At 46.0% G+C, this 12,548-nt stretch overlaps 1 protein-coding gene across 4 annotated transcripts in view; it reads left to right on the top strand.

Moving 5' to 3' along the window:
* Nucleotides 1-12,548, top strand: part of TTLL11 (tubulin tyrosine ligase like 11) — a 213,588-nt gene that overhangs the window by 18,221 nt on the left and 182,819 nt on the right. The window contains exons 1-2 of one of the 4 annotated variants that reach the window (XM_081803515.1): nt 3,378-6,488; nt 6,877-7,000. The exons of the other annotated variants lie outside the window; for them this stretch is intronic. The gene's annotated coding sequence lies outside the window, so the exon portion shown is untranslated. Of the gene's footprint in view, nt 1-3,377; nt 6,489-6,876; nt 7,001-12,548 lie in introns of those variants that run through there. 4 annotated transcript variants of the gene reach the window in all.

Genomic DNA, 12,548 nt, shown 5'->3' with positions numbered 1-12,548 from the left:
GTCGTAGTACAGATCAGCATCATTGTCATGGCTTGTTTAATTTTCTCTTTTTCCCACCAGATTTTAAGTTCAACTAGTGCAAGGACCACATAGGTCTTGGTTATTATTGTTTATTAGCAGATCATCACACTCCAGTGCACAAAGCTTGGCACACTGTAGAGTAGTAGACTCTTCATAGCTATTAGCTGAAATGAGTTTTTCATTCATTCCTCAGACATGTCCTGAGCCCTTATTTTGCACCATGGACTCCATTGAGCACTAGGCAAACAAAGAAATGACCCCCTGTGGGTCCCTCCCTGCAGGGAGCTCACTCTCTAGTTATTACAACTCCGTGCAGAAGGAAGAGCAATGGGAAAGGACTCAGATGTAGGGCTCAGTGACGCATCCTAAGGAGGGGACCTCTGAGCTGAGTCTGAAAGGAAGAGAGGGCTGAGCAAGGGTTCCAGTGTTCAGACTTGGCTCGGCAAGCCCAGCAACAGGGTGGCAAGCTGGAACACAGGGAACTTGAGGGGACTGCCAGCCTTGTACTGCAGCTGGGACACAGAATTTGAGGGAGGGATAGTGAGGGATGATGCTACCCACCTAAGAGGTGGGCAGAGGAAAGGTCCCAACTGCAAACTGAGAGCTCTGCGGAACCCCTGGGTAGTTGTAAACAGGTGTGTGTGTGTGGTGTGTGACAGAAATCACCTCTGTATGTTGGAAAGACCCCTCTGGCTGTGGTGTGCAAGGTGTATCGAGGGCTTGGGGGGTGAACTGGAAGTAGGGAAAGCCTCCTTGAGGGCAGGGAGAGTGGCTTCCTGGTCAGTTTCTGGCATGCGCCAAGTGCTCGGGGATGGTACTTTGTGACCGAGTCAACCTGCAGAAACCAGCAGGGCATGATCACAGGCCCTCCTTGCAGAAGGGTGGCAGAGTTACTGCTGTCACTTTATGGAGCTGCCTGGCCCCCCGCTGAGGCAAGGAGGCGATATACCTTCGCTCTGCTTTACAGATGAGGTAACCAAGGCCGGGCTGGCCAAAGGACTCAAACCCAGGTCTTTGTCAATGCCAAGTCAAGTGCACTGTCCTCCATCTGTCCCGTGGTGGGGTGGGTGCCGTGCCAGGGGAGAATTGGCTCGCTGGTGTCTCTTCTCCCCAGGGACCACTGTCTTCCTTTCTGGTGAGGGAGCGGCCTCCACCTTCCAGCTACTGGAGCCCCCCAGGCAGTTGTGCCCCCTTCCCTGAGTCTCCTTCCAGGCAGAAGGAGATGGTGGCCCAGGGGGCGGCTGAAAGCTGTCTTCACCGAAGCAGTGGGGAGAGATTTGTGGGCCCCCAGCACTCTCATCACATGGGTATCACGCTGCTATTTAATAAAGGCCTCAGTGCTTGAAGGGCCATTAAGTAACCAATGATATATTTTAACCTCATTGAGGAGGAAGCCGCAGAGTTAAATCAAATTCAGACCATGTGGAAATAAAAGAATAGGGAGGCTCTTCACATGCATGGGCCTCCTCCTGAGGGGAAAAGGAAGGGAACAAACGGGCATTGGGCATCGAGGGTCCGCTCTGAGCCAGACTCTGGTTAGGAGCTTGGGCACGGGCATCACGGACCAGGAGAGACGGTGCTGTGCATTTGGGAGGAAGGAAATGGAAAGTACGGGACACCAGCCGTGGAGGGGTGGAACCAGAATCTCAACGCTGCGCCTGACCTCATGCTGCCTGCTCCTTCCCCTGCACCGAGCCCCCTCCCCTGCGCAGTGTTTGCCCTCCACCAGACATGCAGGGATTGATTTTTGTGCAAAGGACGAATGGTATGGATGTCAGCGCCCTGTGTGAGTTCCTACCCCTACACTCCCCTCGGGCAGGAGCCTGTCTGTCGGTCTGCCCCTCCACTGGGCTCCGTGCTGTTGCCTGCCTTTCTCCCACCCTCCAGCTACTTCCCCTTCTATCTATCCTGTCTTCTCTGCCCCGCGCCTCAGAGACACTTGTCTGGCTCTCCTTGAAGATGCTTTTGACTCCATCCTGAGATCTTTGCTGGTTAGTAATGAGCAAGCTGATGGCAAATTAATTGTGATTCCTCCTCGGGTGCCACATGTAAGAGGAGAGTTTGGAAGACAGCTTCAGCTGCAAGAGCCAAAGGGATGAGGCCCCTCTGGTGTTGACAGGCTGTGGGGTGGATGTTCTCACACTCAAAATCCCTGCTCACATCCTGGCAAAGCATTTAAGGCCCTTAAACTCTCTCCCTGCTAGCCCATCAGCCTCACCCCTGCCAGGCTTCCTTCCCACTTTCCCACGCCAGCTGTCTACCCTAACAGCCCAGGTTAGGCAGGTGCCGCCAGCCTTGCTCCCACTGACCTCTTGGGCTGGAATAGCTTTCGTTCCCCCCATCCCCTGCCCACTGAACTTGGAGCCCCACTTCAATATCCAGCCAATTGTGAGCTCCGCCATGAGCCACCCCCCTCCCTGCAGGAGCAGCTGCTTCTTCCTCTGTGTCTTCTTAGCACCTGGTAGGTAACTCTCTATATATTGCTTTTCGTGGGGATAATGATTTGTTTATGGACACTAAACTCTGAGCACTTTGAGGACAGAGGTAGTGTTTGTGCGTGTGTGTGTGTGTGTGTGTGTGTGTGTGTGTGTGTGTCTAGTGTCTGGCCTATAGCAGGTGTCCAGGGAGGGCTTGTGACCTGGAAGAATGGGAGAATGTGTGCCAGCGCCAGCCTCAGCTGCAGAGGGGCAGAGAGATGCATTAGTGAGGGAGGGTAGGTCCAGCCCCCAGTAGCTCTCCTCTCTCTGTCCTCCTGTCTCTTGCCAGGAAAAGATGCTTTTGTCTGGGGGTTACGCTGCTGGGGCTTCTCTGGGGCCGTCCAGCAGGGGGCTCTCGCCTACCTTCACCTGGGAGAGTGACCAACCCCCTCCTCTTGTCCTTCCTCCGCCCTGCTCCCCATCCCCAGCCTGACCTGTTACCTGTACTGACTGCATAGCTAGCCTTTTGTTTTGCTTTTGCTGTGCAATGTCTCTGACCTCACCTGAGGAGATAGGGCTCAAATACTGGGGAAGTCTCCCCACTGCACAGGTAGGGACTATCTTAGTCATCACTGTATTGCCAGGCCTGAAGACAACGCCTGATTCAGAGTAGGTGCTCCGTGACTCACACCTAACTCTCCTCAAAGGAAACCAGAGCTGGGCAGTAGTGGTAAAAACAGATTTTATTCAGGAACTCTTGTAATAGAGGCAAAGAGGCCTGGGCTGCATTCTGTATACCACTAGGACAAGTGGGCATGTATAGCCAAGGAGCGGGATGGGGGTGAAGGGATGGAAAATTACTAAGAAGAAACGCTGGGGGCAGGGGGGCCGCTGGCTAAACCAGTTGGACAGGATCCTTACTGAAGCAGGCCGGGGGCATCAGATACCAAAGGTGGACGATGAGGAATTTGATGAGATACTGAGGGGGATCAGATACTGGGTGGGGAATTCCTGCTCAACTGCTAGGACCGGGCCATGCAGAGACCGACACAGAAGGCCAAAGGTGGAGGCCGAGTTGGGAGGAGCGTTCAGAGGAGCCCGACTAAAGTTTGGTCACAGACAGGCCTCACGGCAAGGGACCCTGGGAATGTAGACTAGCGTTGTGTCCAGAAAGAAGAGGAAATGCATTTTGGAGAACAGCCTGCAGTCTCTGTCCCAATGCAGTATAAAGGAGGATTTGGAGTCTGTCAACACTGGGTTCCAATCCATATTTTGCTCCTTGCTAGCTGTGTGGACTAGAAGGAGTTATTGAATTTGTCCAAACTTTGAGCCTCAGTTTCCTCAGCTGAATAATAGGGATAATAACCCCCACCTCAGAGGATAGTTGAGAAAGAAGCCCCAGGGGTGCATAATCCAACACACTGTGAATATTATCACTCTAGTCATTAGTGTCTTCATTATTACCGTGTATCTCAATTTCATTGATTGACTTAAAACTTAATAACATGCACATGATAAAAAAATCAACATGGTATAAAAGTGCAAACTCTGAAAAATATGTCTCTTATCCCACCTTCAGTTCCTTTCCTCAAAGGCAGCTACCATGGGCAGTTTCTTGGTAGGTTTCCAGAGATACGCATGCACAAGCATCCGTGTATAAATAGTTCTTTGTCTTTACCTAATGCTTTCATATGATGCGCTCTACTCTGTACCTTTTATTTCATTAAACAATAGAACTTAGCTATTGTTTTACGTCAGCACGAATTGATTTACTGCAACCTTTTCTTTATGGCTGCATGACATCCCGCAGGGCCGGGATCCCATCACTTACTTAACCAGTGCCCCATCGACACATTTGACCGTCTACAGGGTGTTGCCCTTCTATAAAGCTGTGCCCACCACCCCCTCGTATATATGTCTTTGTGTGCTTGTGTGAGACTATCTGTAGGACAAACAAAATCTAGCATTCATGAAAATGGGGAATGTTTTCATTCTGGTAACCATTGTGGGGAGAAAGGATTAGGAATTAGGGATTCAGCTTGTCATGAGAAAGTGAGAGATAAAGTACATCGTTTCTTTATTTTTAAAGCCTTTGCTAATACAGACCCTTGTTTCCTCTTCCCATGATGCCTTGGATTCCAGATTCCCCAGCAGGGATATCTGGCAGATTTATAAACCAGTGCAAATTGGCTTTAACTTGAGAGTTTATTTTCCCACTTAAACACATTGTCAACCAACTTTCTGAATGCCCTACTCATCGAAGAAGTTGGATTGACTATAATAGAAACAAAGTCGTTTTGTTTGGTTGGTTGGTTTTGAGAGGCAGAGAAGCAAACACTGCGAGTGCTTTCTCTGTGTTAGGTATTTTTCACAGATTATCTTTTGATCCTTGTAAACCTTTGAGGTGAAAAACGTTATCCCTGATTTCCAGACAAAGAAAGGGATGGGTTCACAGAGGTTAAGTAACTTGCCGAAGGTCATGCAGAATCGAGATTTGAACTCAAGTCTTGATGACTGTATCACTCTGTGGGCCTCTCTTGTTCTTTTTTAGGGGACTCTGTAGAACTTTCCTGAATGTCCAATAAGTTTTACCTATTGCACAAACATCTGATGATTAGCAGCGCCTCTTAGTGATTTTGTGGCCTTTCTGGGTTTAGTAGAGACAGAGGGCCTGTTATGGCCCCAAGCTCAGTGTCTGGCATGCTTCAGTCCTTAGGTCATTAATCCAGTCACTCTCAGGGGACTAGTCCAGTTGACACTGTCAGCTCTGCTCGTTTCTGCGTTTGGGTGGTCTCTGCCCCTCAGCTCTAAGGCAAGATGGCTCTCTCCGTGACCCTGGACTCTGGCTCCGTGTCCTTCCCTGGTGTCCTCCCCACAGCCTTTATCAAACTTCTCTGGTATTTTCTGTCTCTTAGTAAAGGAAAGTCATGTAAAGCACCTTCTAAGTGGTATGGCCTTATTATGACGAAGGACTCCCCCACCCCCACCGCACTTTGTGTTCCCCTAGTTCTCCAGCCCCTGAGCTGATGTCACTTCAGCTTCAAGTCTGCTCTCTTTTCTGAAACCTGCATTCAGTTCTGCCCAGCTCCCAGGAAATCTGTTGCCTATGAACAAAAATTAGCACATTAAAGCTCCCTCCGATAACATGCACGCTTTAAAACATTCTATCCCAGAGAACCACATTATAATTCAATCCGCCATATCCTGGGAATGGCCTGTTTTTTCAGAACGCACCTTAGAATCAGTGCTTTGTGCCTGCAAATCTCTTTTTTATTAATTTAATTTATCTTTATTAACTCTTGGTTCCATATTAGCACAGTTCTCTTGTTGGGCTATAAATTCACTCTTGTTTTATTATTTATTAACAAACATTTGTTAAGGGCCTGATGGTGTCAGGCTACCACCTCCATTATCTCACATATTCCTCCGAAATCACTCTGTGGAAGGGGGTATTAATAACCCCCTTTGCAGTTGGGGAAAATGAGGCTCAAAGAGGTTCATTAACTCGTCTGTGTTTCATCTAGTAGGTGGTAGGTCTGGGGTTTGAACCTTGGTGTTTGGATTCTAAATCCATAACCTCTCCCAGATGAAAGCCAAGGCTTATAGTTTCTTATTATCTTGCTGCTCCGGTTACTCTACTCAACTCCTTAATTAGTGGTGACTCCAAATCAGTAGCATGTTACTGAGCCTTCTGGTACGGGAATGGGTTTTGTTTTGACAGGAGTCGCATAATCCATACTGAGAAGACATTACTTAAGCCCGAATGAGAGACCGTCAAAATCCACAGGAAAGCTGGAAGAAAGGAAGGGGAAAAATTTTTATTTGACCGGCTGGCTGATTGATCTCTAGAGAGTTTTCTTTCTTTTTCTATCCCCATTCCTTTTCTTCTTGGAAGGCTAAAAGTACTTCAAGGTGCTCCACCCAGTTCTTAAAAATGTCCAGGAGGTGGCAGTGAAGTAAGCTCCTAGCGTGTTGGGTTTTAGGTTTTCTGAAGCCTTAACTCAGCATATCCCAAACTTGTCTGATCTGAAAAATCACCTGCGGCATTCGGTAAAGTTTGATTTCCCAGTAAGGGTGGGACCTGGGGAATCTTTATATATATATTTTTTTAACAAGCCCCCCTTAGGCAATTCTTTTTTTTTTTTAATTTTTTTTTTTTTTAAAGATTTTATTTATTTGCGAGAGAGAGAATGAGAGACAGAGAGCATGAGAGGGAGGAGGGTCAGAGGGAGAAGCAGACTCCCTGCTGAGCAGGGAGCCTGATGTGGGACTCGATCCCGGGACTCCGGGATCATGACCTGAGCCGAAGGCAGTTGCTTAACCAACTGAGCCACCCAGGCGCCCCAGCCCCTTAGGCAATTCTTATGATCAGACTAGCCTGGGAAACACTGAGTATCATCGCTGGGAATTGGATTTTTTTGTCTGCTGTCCTCTGTAGATTTGAAGCACAGCTGGTCACATTGCATTGCAGTAGAGAGGACATGAATTCTGGAGAATTCTGGAGTCAGAAAGCACAGGATTCAAAAACCCAATGTGACCGCTTGTAAATTTTGTTATTTCGGGTATGTAACTGAACATTCTCATCTTGAGAACTCTCCTGCCATTTTCTCTGCCGGGAAACAAGGAATTGTTTTCCTTTCTCTCCCTCTTCCCATCTCCTTTGTCTTCCTCTTCTTCAGCTCTCAGGGATGCATTCCCTGATTCCACCCAGGATGGGTCACTCATAATTATTTTTGTAAGAATTTTTTAAGTGTCTATCATTTCCACTAGACCCTAAGCCCCTTGAAAGGAAGAACCATGTGTCTTGGGTTTATTATTTATGACTCTAATGTTTATAATTTTTTTTTATTATTATGACTCTCATGTTTATTTTTTTTTTTAATTTTATTTATTTATTCATGAGAGACAGAGAGAGAGAGAGAGAGAGGCAGAGGGAGAAACAGGCTCCCCGCTGAGCAGGGAGCCCGATGCGGGACTTGATCCCAGGACCCTGAGATCATGACCCGAGCCGAAGGCAGACGCTTAACCATCTGAGCCACCCAGGCGCCCAATGACTCTCATGTTTATTATTGCATGCCCAACACACCTAGCACAGTGCAATGTGAATGACCTTGGAGCTTTGTTTTTCTCAACTGTAAAAATGGATGAACATGATCAATCCACAGGGGTGTTGGGAGATTAAATGAAATAGTGAGTGTTAGAACAACTGGCATACAGTAGGCATCTAATAAATGTTAGTTCTTCCTTTCTGTTAAAAAACAAAATCCAGCTGAATTAATTCAAAGACCTCTTTGGCTTTATTCAACAATTCATGATTCAGGTTGCATTCCATGCAGCAAATAGAAAGTAGCTCCAAGGAGCTGTACAAAATGAGAGGCTTTTATAGGCAGAAGGGGGCAGAAAAAAGAAATTTCTAACAAAAAGTGGATTGTTTCGGGCAAGATCACCTTCCTTTGGGGAAAGGCAGGGTTTTGTCGGGCAGATTACTTTATTAGTATGGATCAGGTAATTCCAGATGGACTGGTTAGAGATTACATTCCTGGCGAGCCTGAAAATCCATTTGGAGCCTGTTGTTTCTTTTTTTAACACTTCCTTTGGAGGACCTACTTATGATTATTAGTGTTGAATGGAATAGATTAATAGGCTTTAAGGCTGTTTGCTCAACACACTATTCTAAAAGGTTTCTAATATTCTTAAAGGTTTAGTTAGAATTCAGTCTACCTTTCTCCCCGCACCCCCCCCCAAGTCCAAAGATTGTCTTCTGTGGTCTTTTAATTTTATTCTGGTGACCCACTTCGAAGTCTCTAATAATTTGTACCTGACTGCCTGTGGATAGCATATCTTTACGTTTTCTTTATTCAGTTCGGTGCTGAGAATCAAAACGATATCACTGTAGACCGAACTTAATATTTTTAAAAGATCATGGGTGGTAAGATGGGTTTCAAAGGTAGCTTTACAGACTCTCTTTTCCTGGAATTCTTTAGAAGGAGAATGCGAACATTGTCTTGTGAAGATTTCTTCTAATCTTTTGCGAAATCCAGGCTGGTGTTAGTAGGTGAAGCAAATTCAGAATTTTATTTTGTTTCCCTCCCAGTTGGGACCCACTTGGGGATGTGACTGCCATTCAGACTTGAAGTGTAGGAGAAGGATTTACCATTAATGGCTCTTCCTCGGACACAGTGGCAGATGGAAGGTGCCCCAGTGCCCGGGCGACCAACTATCCCAGTTTGACCAGGACGGAGGCAGTGCCCCGGGGCACTAGTCTTTCAGTTTTAAAACCAGTTAAAAACTGTGAAAACTGGGGTGAATTGGCCGGCCATCCATGGAGTAGCTTGCTGAAGGAATTAAAGTAACATCGAAGCAAGCATTAGCATGCCTTCCTGTTGTTTTAAGGGACACAGGAACCAAGGAACCAAGAAGTTAAAACTGCTTTGTAAAAAAACTTTGTGAAAGTTCTTGAAAATTAATTTTCCTTCTAAAGCACCAAACTAAATATAGGAGGTCTCATATAAATGCAATTGCTTTTGCACCATTTGGAAACTCAATGACAGTCACTTGGAAATGAATGGTATTGTGTTGCAAAACCCAATCCTGTCTTTTCTGCACCTGAATGGCTACAGCTAGCCAATTTATGTGACCCATTTTCTAGCGTTAATCATTTTCACTGATATGTTGTGAATAGTTCATCTTTGAAATATTTTTTTCTAGTTAAACAACAGTAGAACTGTTATTATCATTGATGAGTTTTGAAAATAGGTCAGTTTTGAAAGGAGGGCCTTATCTCAGCATAAATTGTGTATTATCGCTTACATCTTGCAAGGTAAAATATAAGCTTATTTTAATATGTATTTTTGCCTATCTTATTCCCCAAAAGTATGTAAAGTGGCTTTCAAAAATACATAGATTATTATAAGTTTTTTTTGTTTTTTTTTAAGTTTAAGTTAAGAAGTCAGGGCAAAGGAACACTAAAAATGGTGTAATAAGATGAAATCCGAGAAGAGTTAGTATCCAGAAATGTGAGATCTTGGGGCGCCTGGGTGGCTCTCAGTCCTTAAAAGTCTGCCTTCGGTTCAGGTCATGATCCCAGGGTCCTGGGATCCAGCCCCGCGTCCGGGCTCCCTGCTCAGCGGAAAGCCTGCTTCTCCCTCTCCCACTCCCCCTGCTGTGTTCCCTCTCTCGCTGTCTCTCTCTGTCAAATAAATAAATAAAATCTTAAAAAAAAAAAAAAGAAACGTGAGATGTAAAGATTTTGCACAGTCTTTATGATGGGACACAGATTTGGTTCTGGGATTTCTGGTTACCAAGGAAAAACAGAAACACGCCAAGCTGTGAAGTCATGGTGCCGGCAGATAAAATAAAAGATATTGCTTAAGAGAAATGCACTGAAAGCTGGGAGAAATCTCCCCCAAGGGCCTTCATAAAGGAGCCCCTGAGTGATTGGCATTGCTCTATCAACACCCCTGATTCAATGCAGTTTCAAGGTTTTGTATGAGATGGTGCCCTGAGTGCACTCCGAGAGCATAACAACCGAGTGCCAATAAGACCCATGACTACATTTCACACAGTGGTCTTTCCCTGGGGCTGTGCCTCAGCCTCCTGGCAAGTGTTTTAGCCTTTAGATTTCTAGCTCCCAGCCCACCTCTACTAAATCAGCATCTCTGTACTTTTGAAAAGCTCCTGGATAATCTTGATAGAGAATCACTTATTTAGAGGGTTTTTTTTTAAGCTATTGAAAGAGGAAAGTCAAATGTCCAATAAGCATTTGAAAAAAAATTCAGTCTCACTAGTATTATGATGAGTATGCAAATTAAAATAACGATAAGCTACCATTTCACATTGATTCGATTGGCAAAAATATGTAGCAGTAGCCAGCAGAGTTGAAAGTGTGTATACTCTGTGACCCAAACAATTCCACTTCTAGAGAACAGTTCTTATCCATGTGCACAAAGAGATACAATGAGGATGTTTATTGCAGTGTTCTTTGTAATGAGGAAGAATTGGAAAGCACCTATATTCCATCAATGGTGGGATGCATACATCCATTTATGATGTGGGTTGAATTGTGTCCCCCCTGAAGGATACGTCCAAGTCTTGACCAGTATCTGTGAAAGGGACCTTATTTGGAAATACAATCTTTGCAGATGTAATTAAGTTAGGGATCTTGAGATGAGATGATCCTGGATTAAGGTTGGGACCTAAATCCAATGAGTGTCCTGACAAGAAACAGAAAAGGAGAAGACATTGAGACACACAGTGGTGAAGGCCATGTGAAGACAGAGGCAGGAGTGGTTGAAATTGGAGTGATGCATCTCAAACCAAGGAACGCCTGAGATTGCCAGCATCCACCAGAAGCAAGAGAGAGGCATGGAATGGGTTCTCTCTCAGATCGCTCAGTAGGGAACAGCCCTGTCAATGCCTTGGTTTCAGATTTCTGACCTCCAGAACTGTGAGAGAATACATTTTTGTTGTTTTAAGCCACCCAATTTGTGATAATTGGTTATGGTAGCTGTAGGAATCCAGTAAAATGGAAACCTTCCCCCAAACTACAGGGATACCTGGAAGAGGGTTATGAGGTTCTCCTTCAACCAAGAGAGTGGAAGCGTGGAGCTAATAATCTTCCATAGTGCAATTGAAGCCGTTTTTTCCTCATTTGAGCCTAAAAAAACCCTTGGAGACCATGTGGTCCAACTGCCCAGTTTTAAAGATGAGGATGCCCAGAAAAGGAAAGTGACTTGCCCAAGACCCTATTGCTAATAAGGGGCAAGCTTGGATTTGAACCCAGATCTGTTTGACTCCAGAGTCTGTGTTCTTTTCACTTCATTTGTGGCACTGGCACCAGAATGTATCTGGTCCTCTCAGATCAATATGGCAGCATGGGCTGTAGGAGGGCGCTCAGGTGCTGGAATCAGAAGACTTGAGTTAAAGTCTTTGCTCTCGCAGTGTAGCAAGCCAAAGGTTATTAACTTCACTAACCCTTAGATTCTTTTTCCTGACAGTGAGGCTAACCTTCGCTCCCAGAGCACCTCAATCTCTGCATTGTAAGGTTCCAGTGAGATAATATATGTGGAAAGGTCTTTATTAAACTGTAAATCACTATATATGTGGTATTACCACCATCATCTAATCTAGCCTCAGACCAGGAATGGAAAAACTCAGAAAGTGTGGTAAGCAGAATTCTAAGATGACCCCTAGGGGCCTTCACCCATGTATAATCCTCTCCGTTTGAGTGAGGGTGGGACCTGTGGATATGATAAGCTATCATTCCCATGATTTTGTGACATCATATGGCAAAAGAAACATTTCCCTGGGTGGGCCTGACCTAATCAGGGGAGCCCTTTCAAAGCATTTTTCTCTGGCTGGGCTGCAGGAGAAGAAGTCAGACAGATGTGCTTTAGCTAGTCTGGAAGAAAGCCAACATCCACTTTTGTGAACTGCCCTTGGGGCTCACTATGGCAAGGAACTGTGAGCAGTCTCGAGTTGCTGAGTATGGTCCCCGGTTGGCAGCTCTAAGGAAAATGAGGACCTCAGTCCTACAGCGGCAAGGAGATGAATGCTTCCATACAGTGAACTGGAAGATGACCCTGAGCCCAAACTGGAGTTGCAACCCGAGCGACACCTGCCCTTCAGCCTTGTGGTGATCTAAGCAGAGCACCCAGCCATACCATGGTGGACTTCTGACCTAAGAACTGTGAGTCCATAAATGGGTGTTGTCTGAAGCCACTAGGTTTGTGTTCTTTTGGAGGGGGGGGCAGCAATAGAAAACGAATACAGAGAGATTAAAAGCTTTTCCTTGGGTGATAGAACCATTAAGGGCACATAGCTGTATAACCCTCCAAGAAACTGAGCTTCGCTAAGGCTGGAGCTTCATCTTACTAATCTCTGGAGTCAGACTGGCTGGGTTTGTGCCCTGGCTTTGCCACTTAGGAAGTTAAAAATGGAGGCAACCGGGGTGCCTGGGTGTCTCAGTCGGTTAAGTGTCTGACTGTTGCTTTTGGCTCAGGTTGTGAGATCGAGCCCTGCGTCGTCTCTGTGCTGAGTGTGGAGCCTGCTTAAGATTCTCTCTCCCTCCGCCCCTCCCCCCACCTCCCCACCCCTGCTCTCATGTGCACG

Source organism: Leptonychotes weddellii, chromosome 14 (assembly GCF_054177405.1).
Source record: "Leptonychotes weddellii isolate Sample4059 chromosome 14, ASM5417740v2, whole genome shotgun sequence".
Classification (NCBI taxonomy): domain Eukaryota; kingdom Metazoa; phylum Chordata; class Mammalia; order Carnivora; family Phocidae; genus Leptonychotes; species Leptonychotes weddellii.
This window is presented reverse-complemented; position numbering and strand designations above follow the sequence as displayed.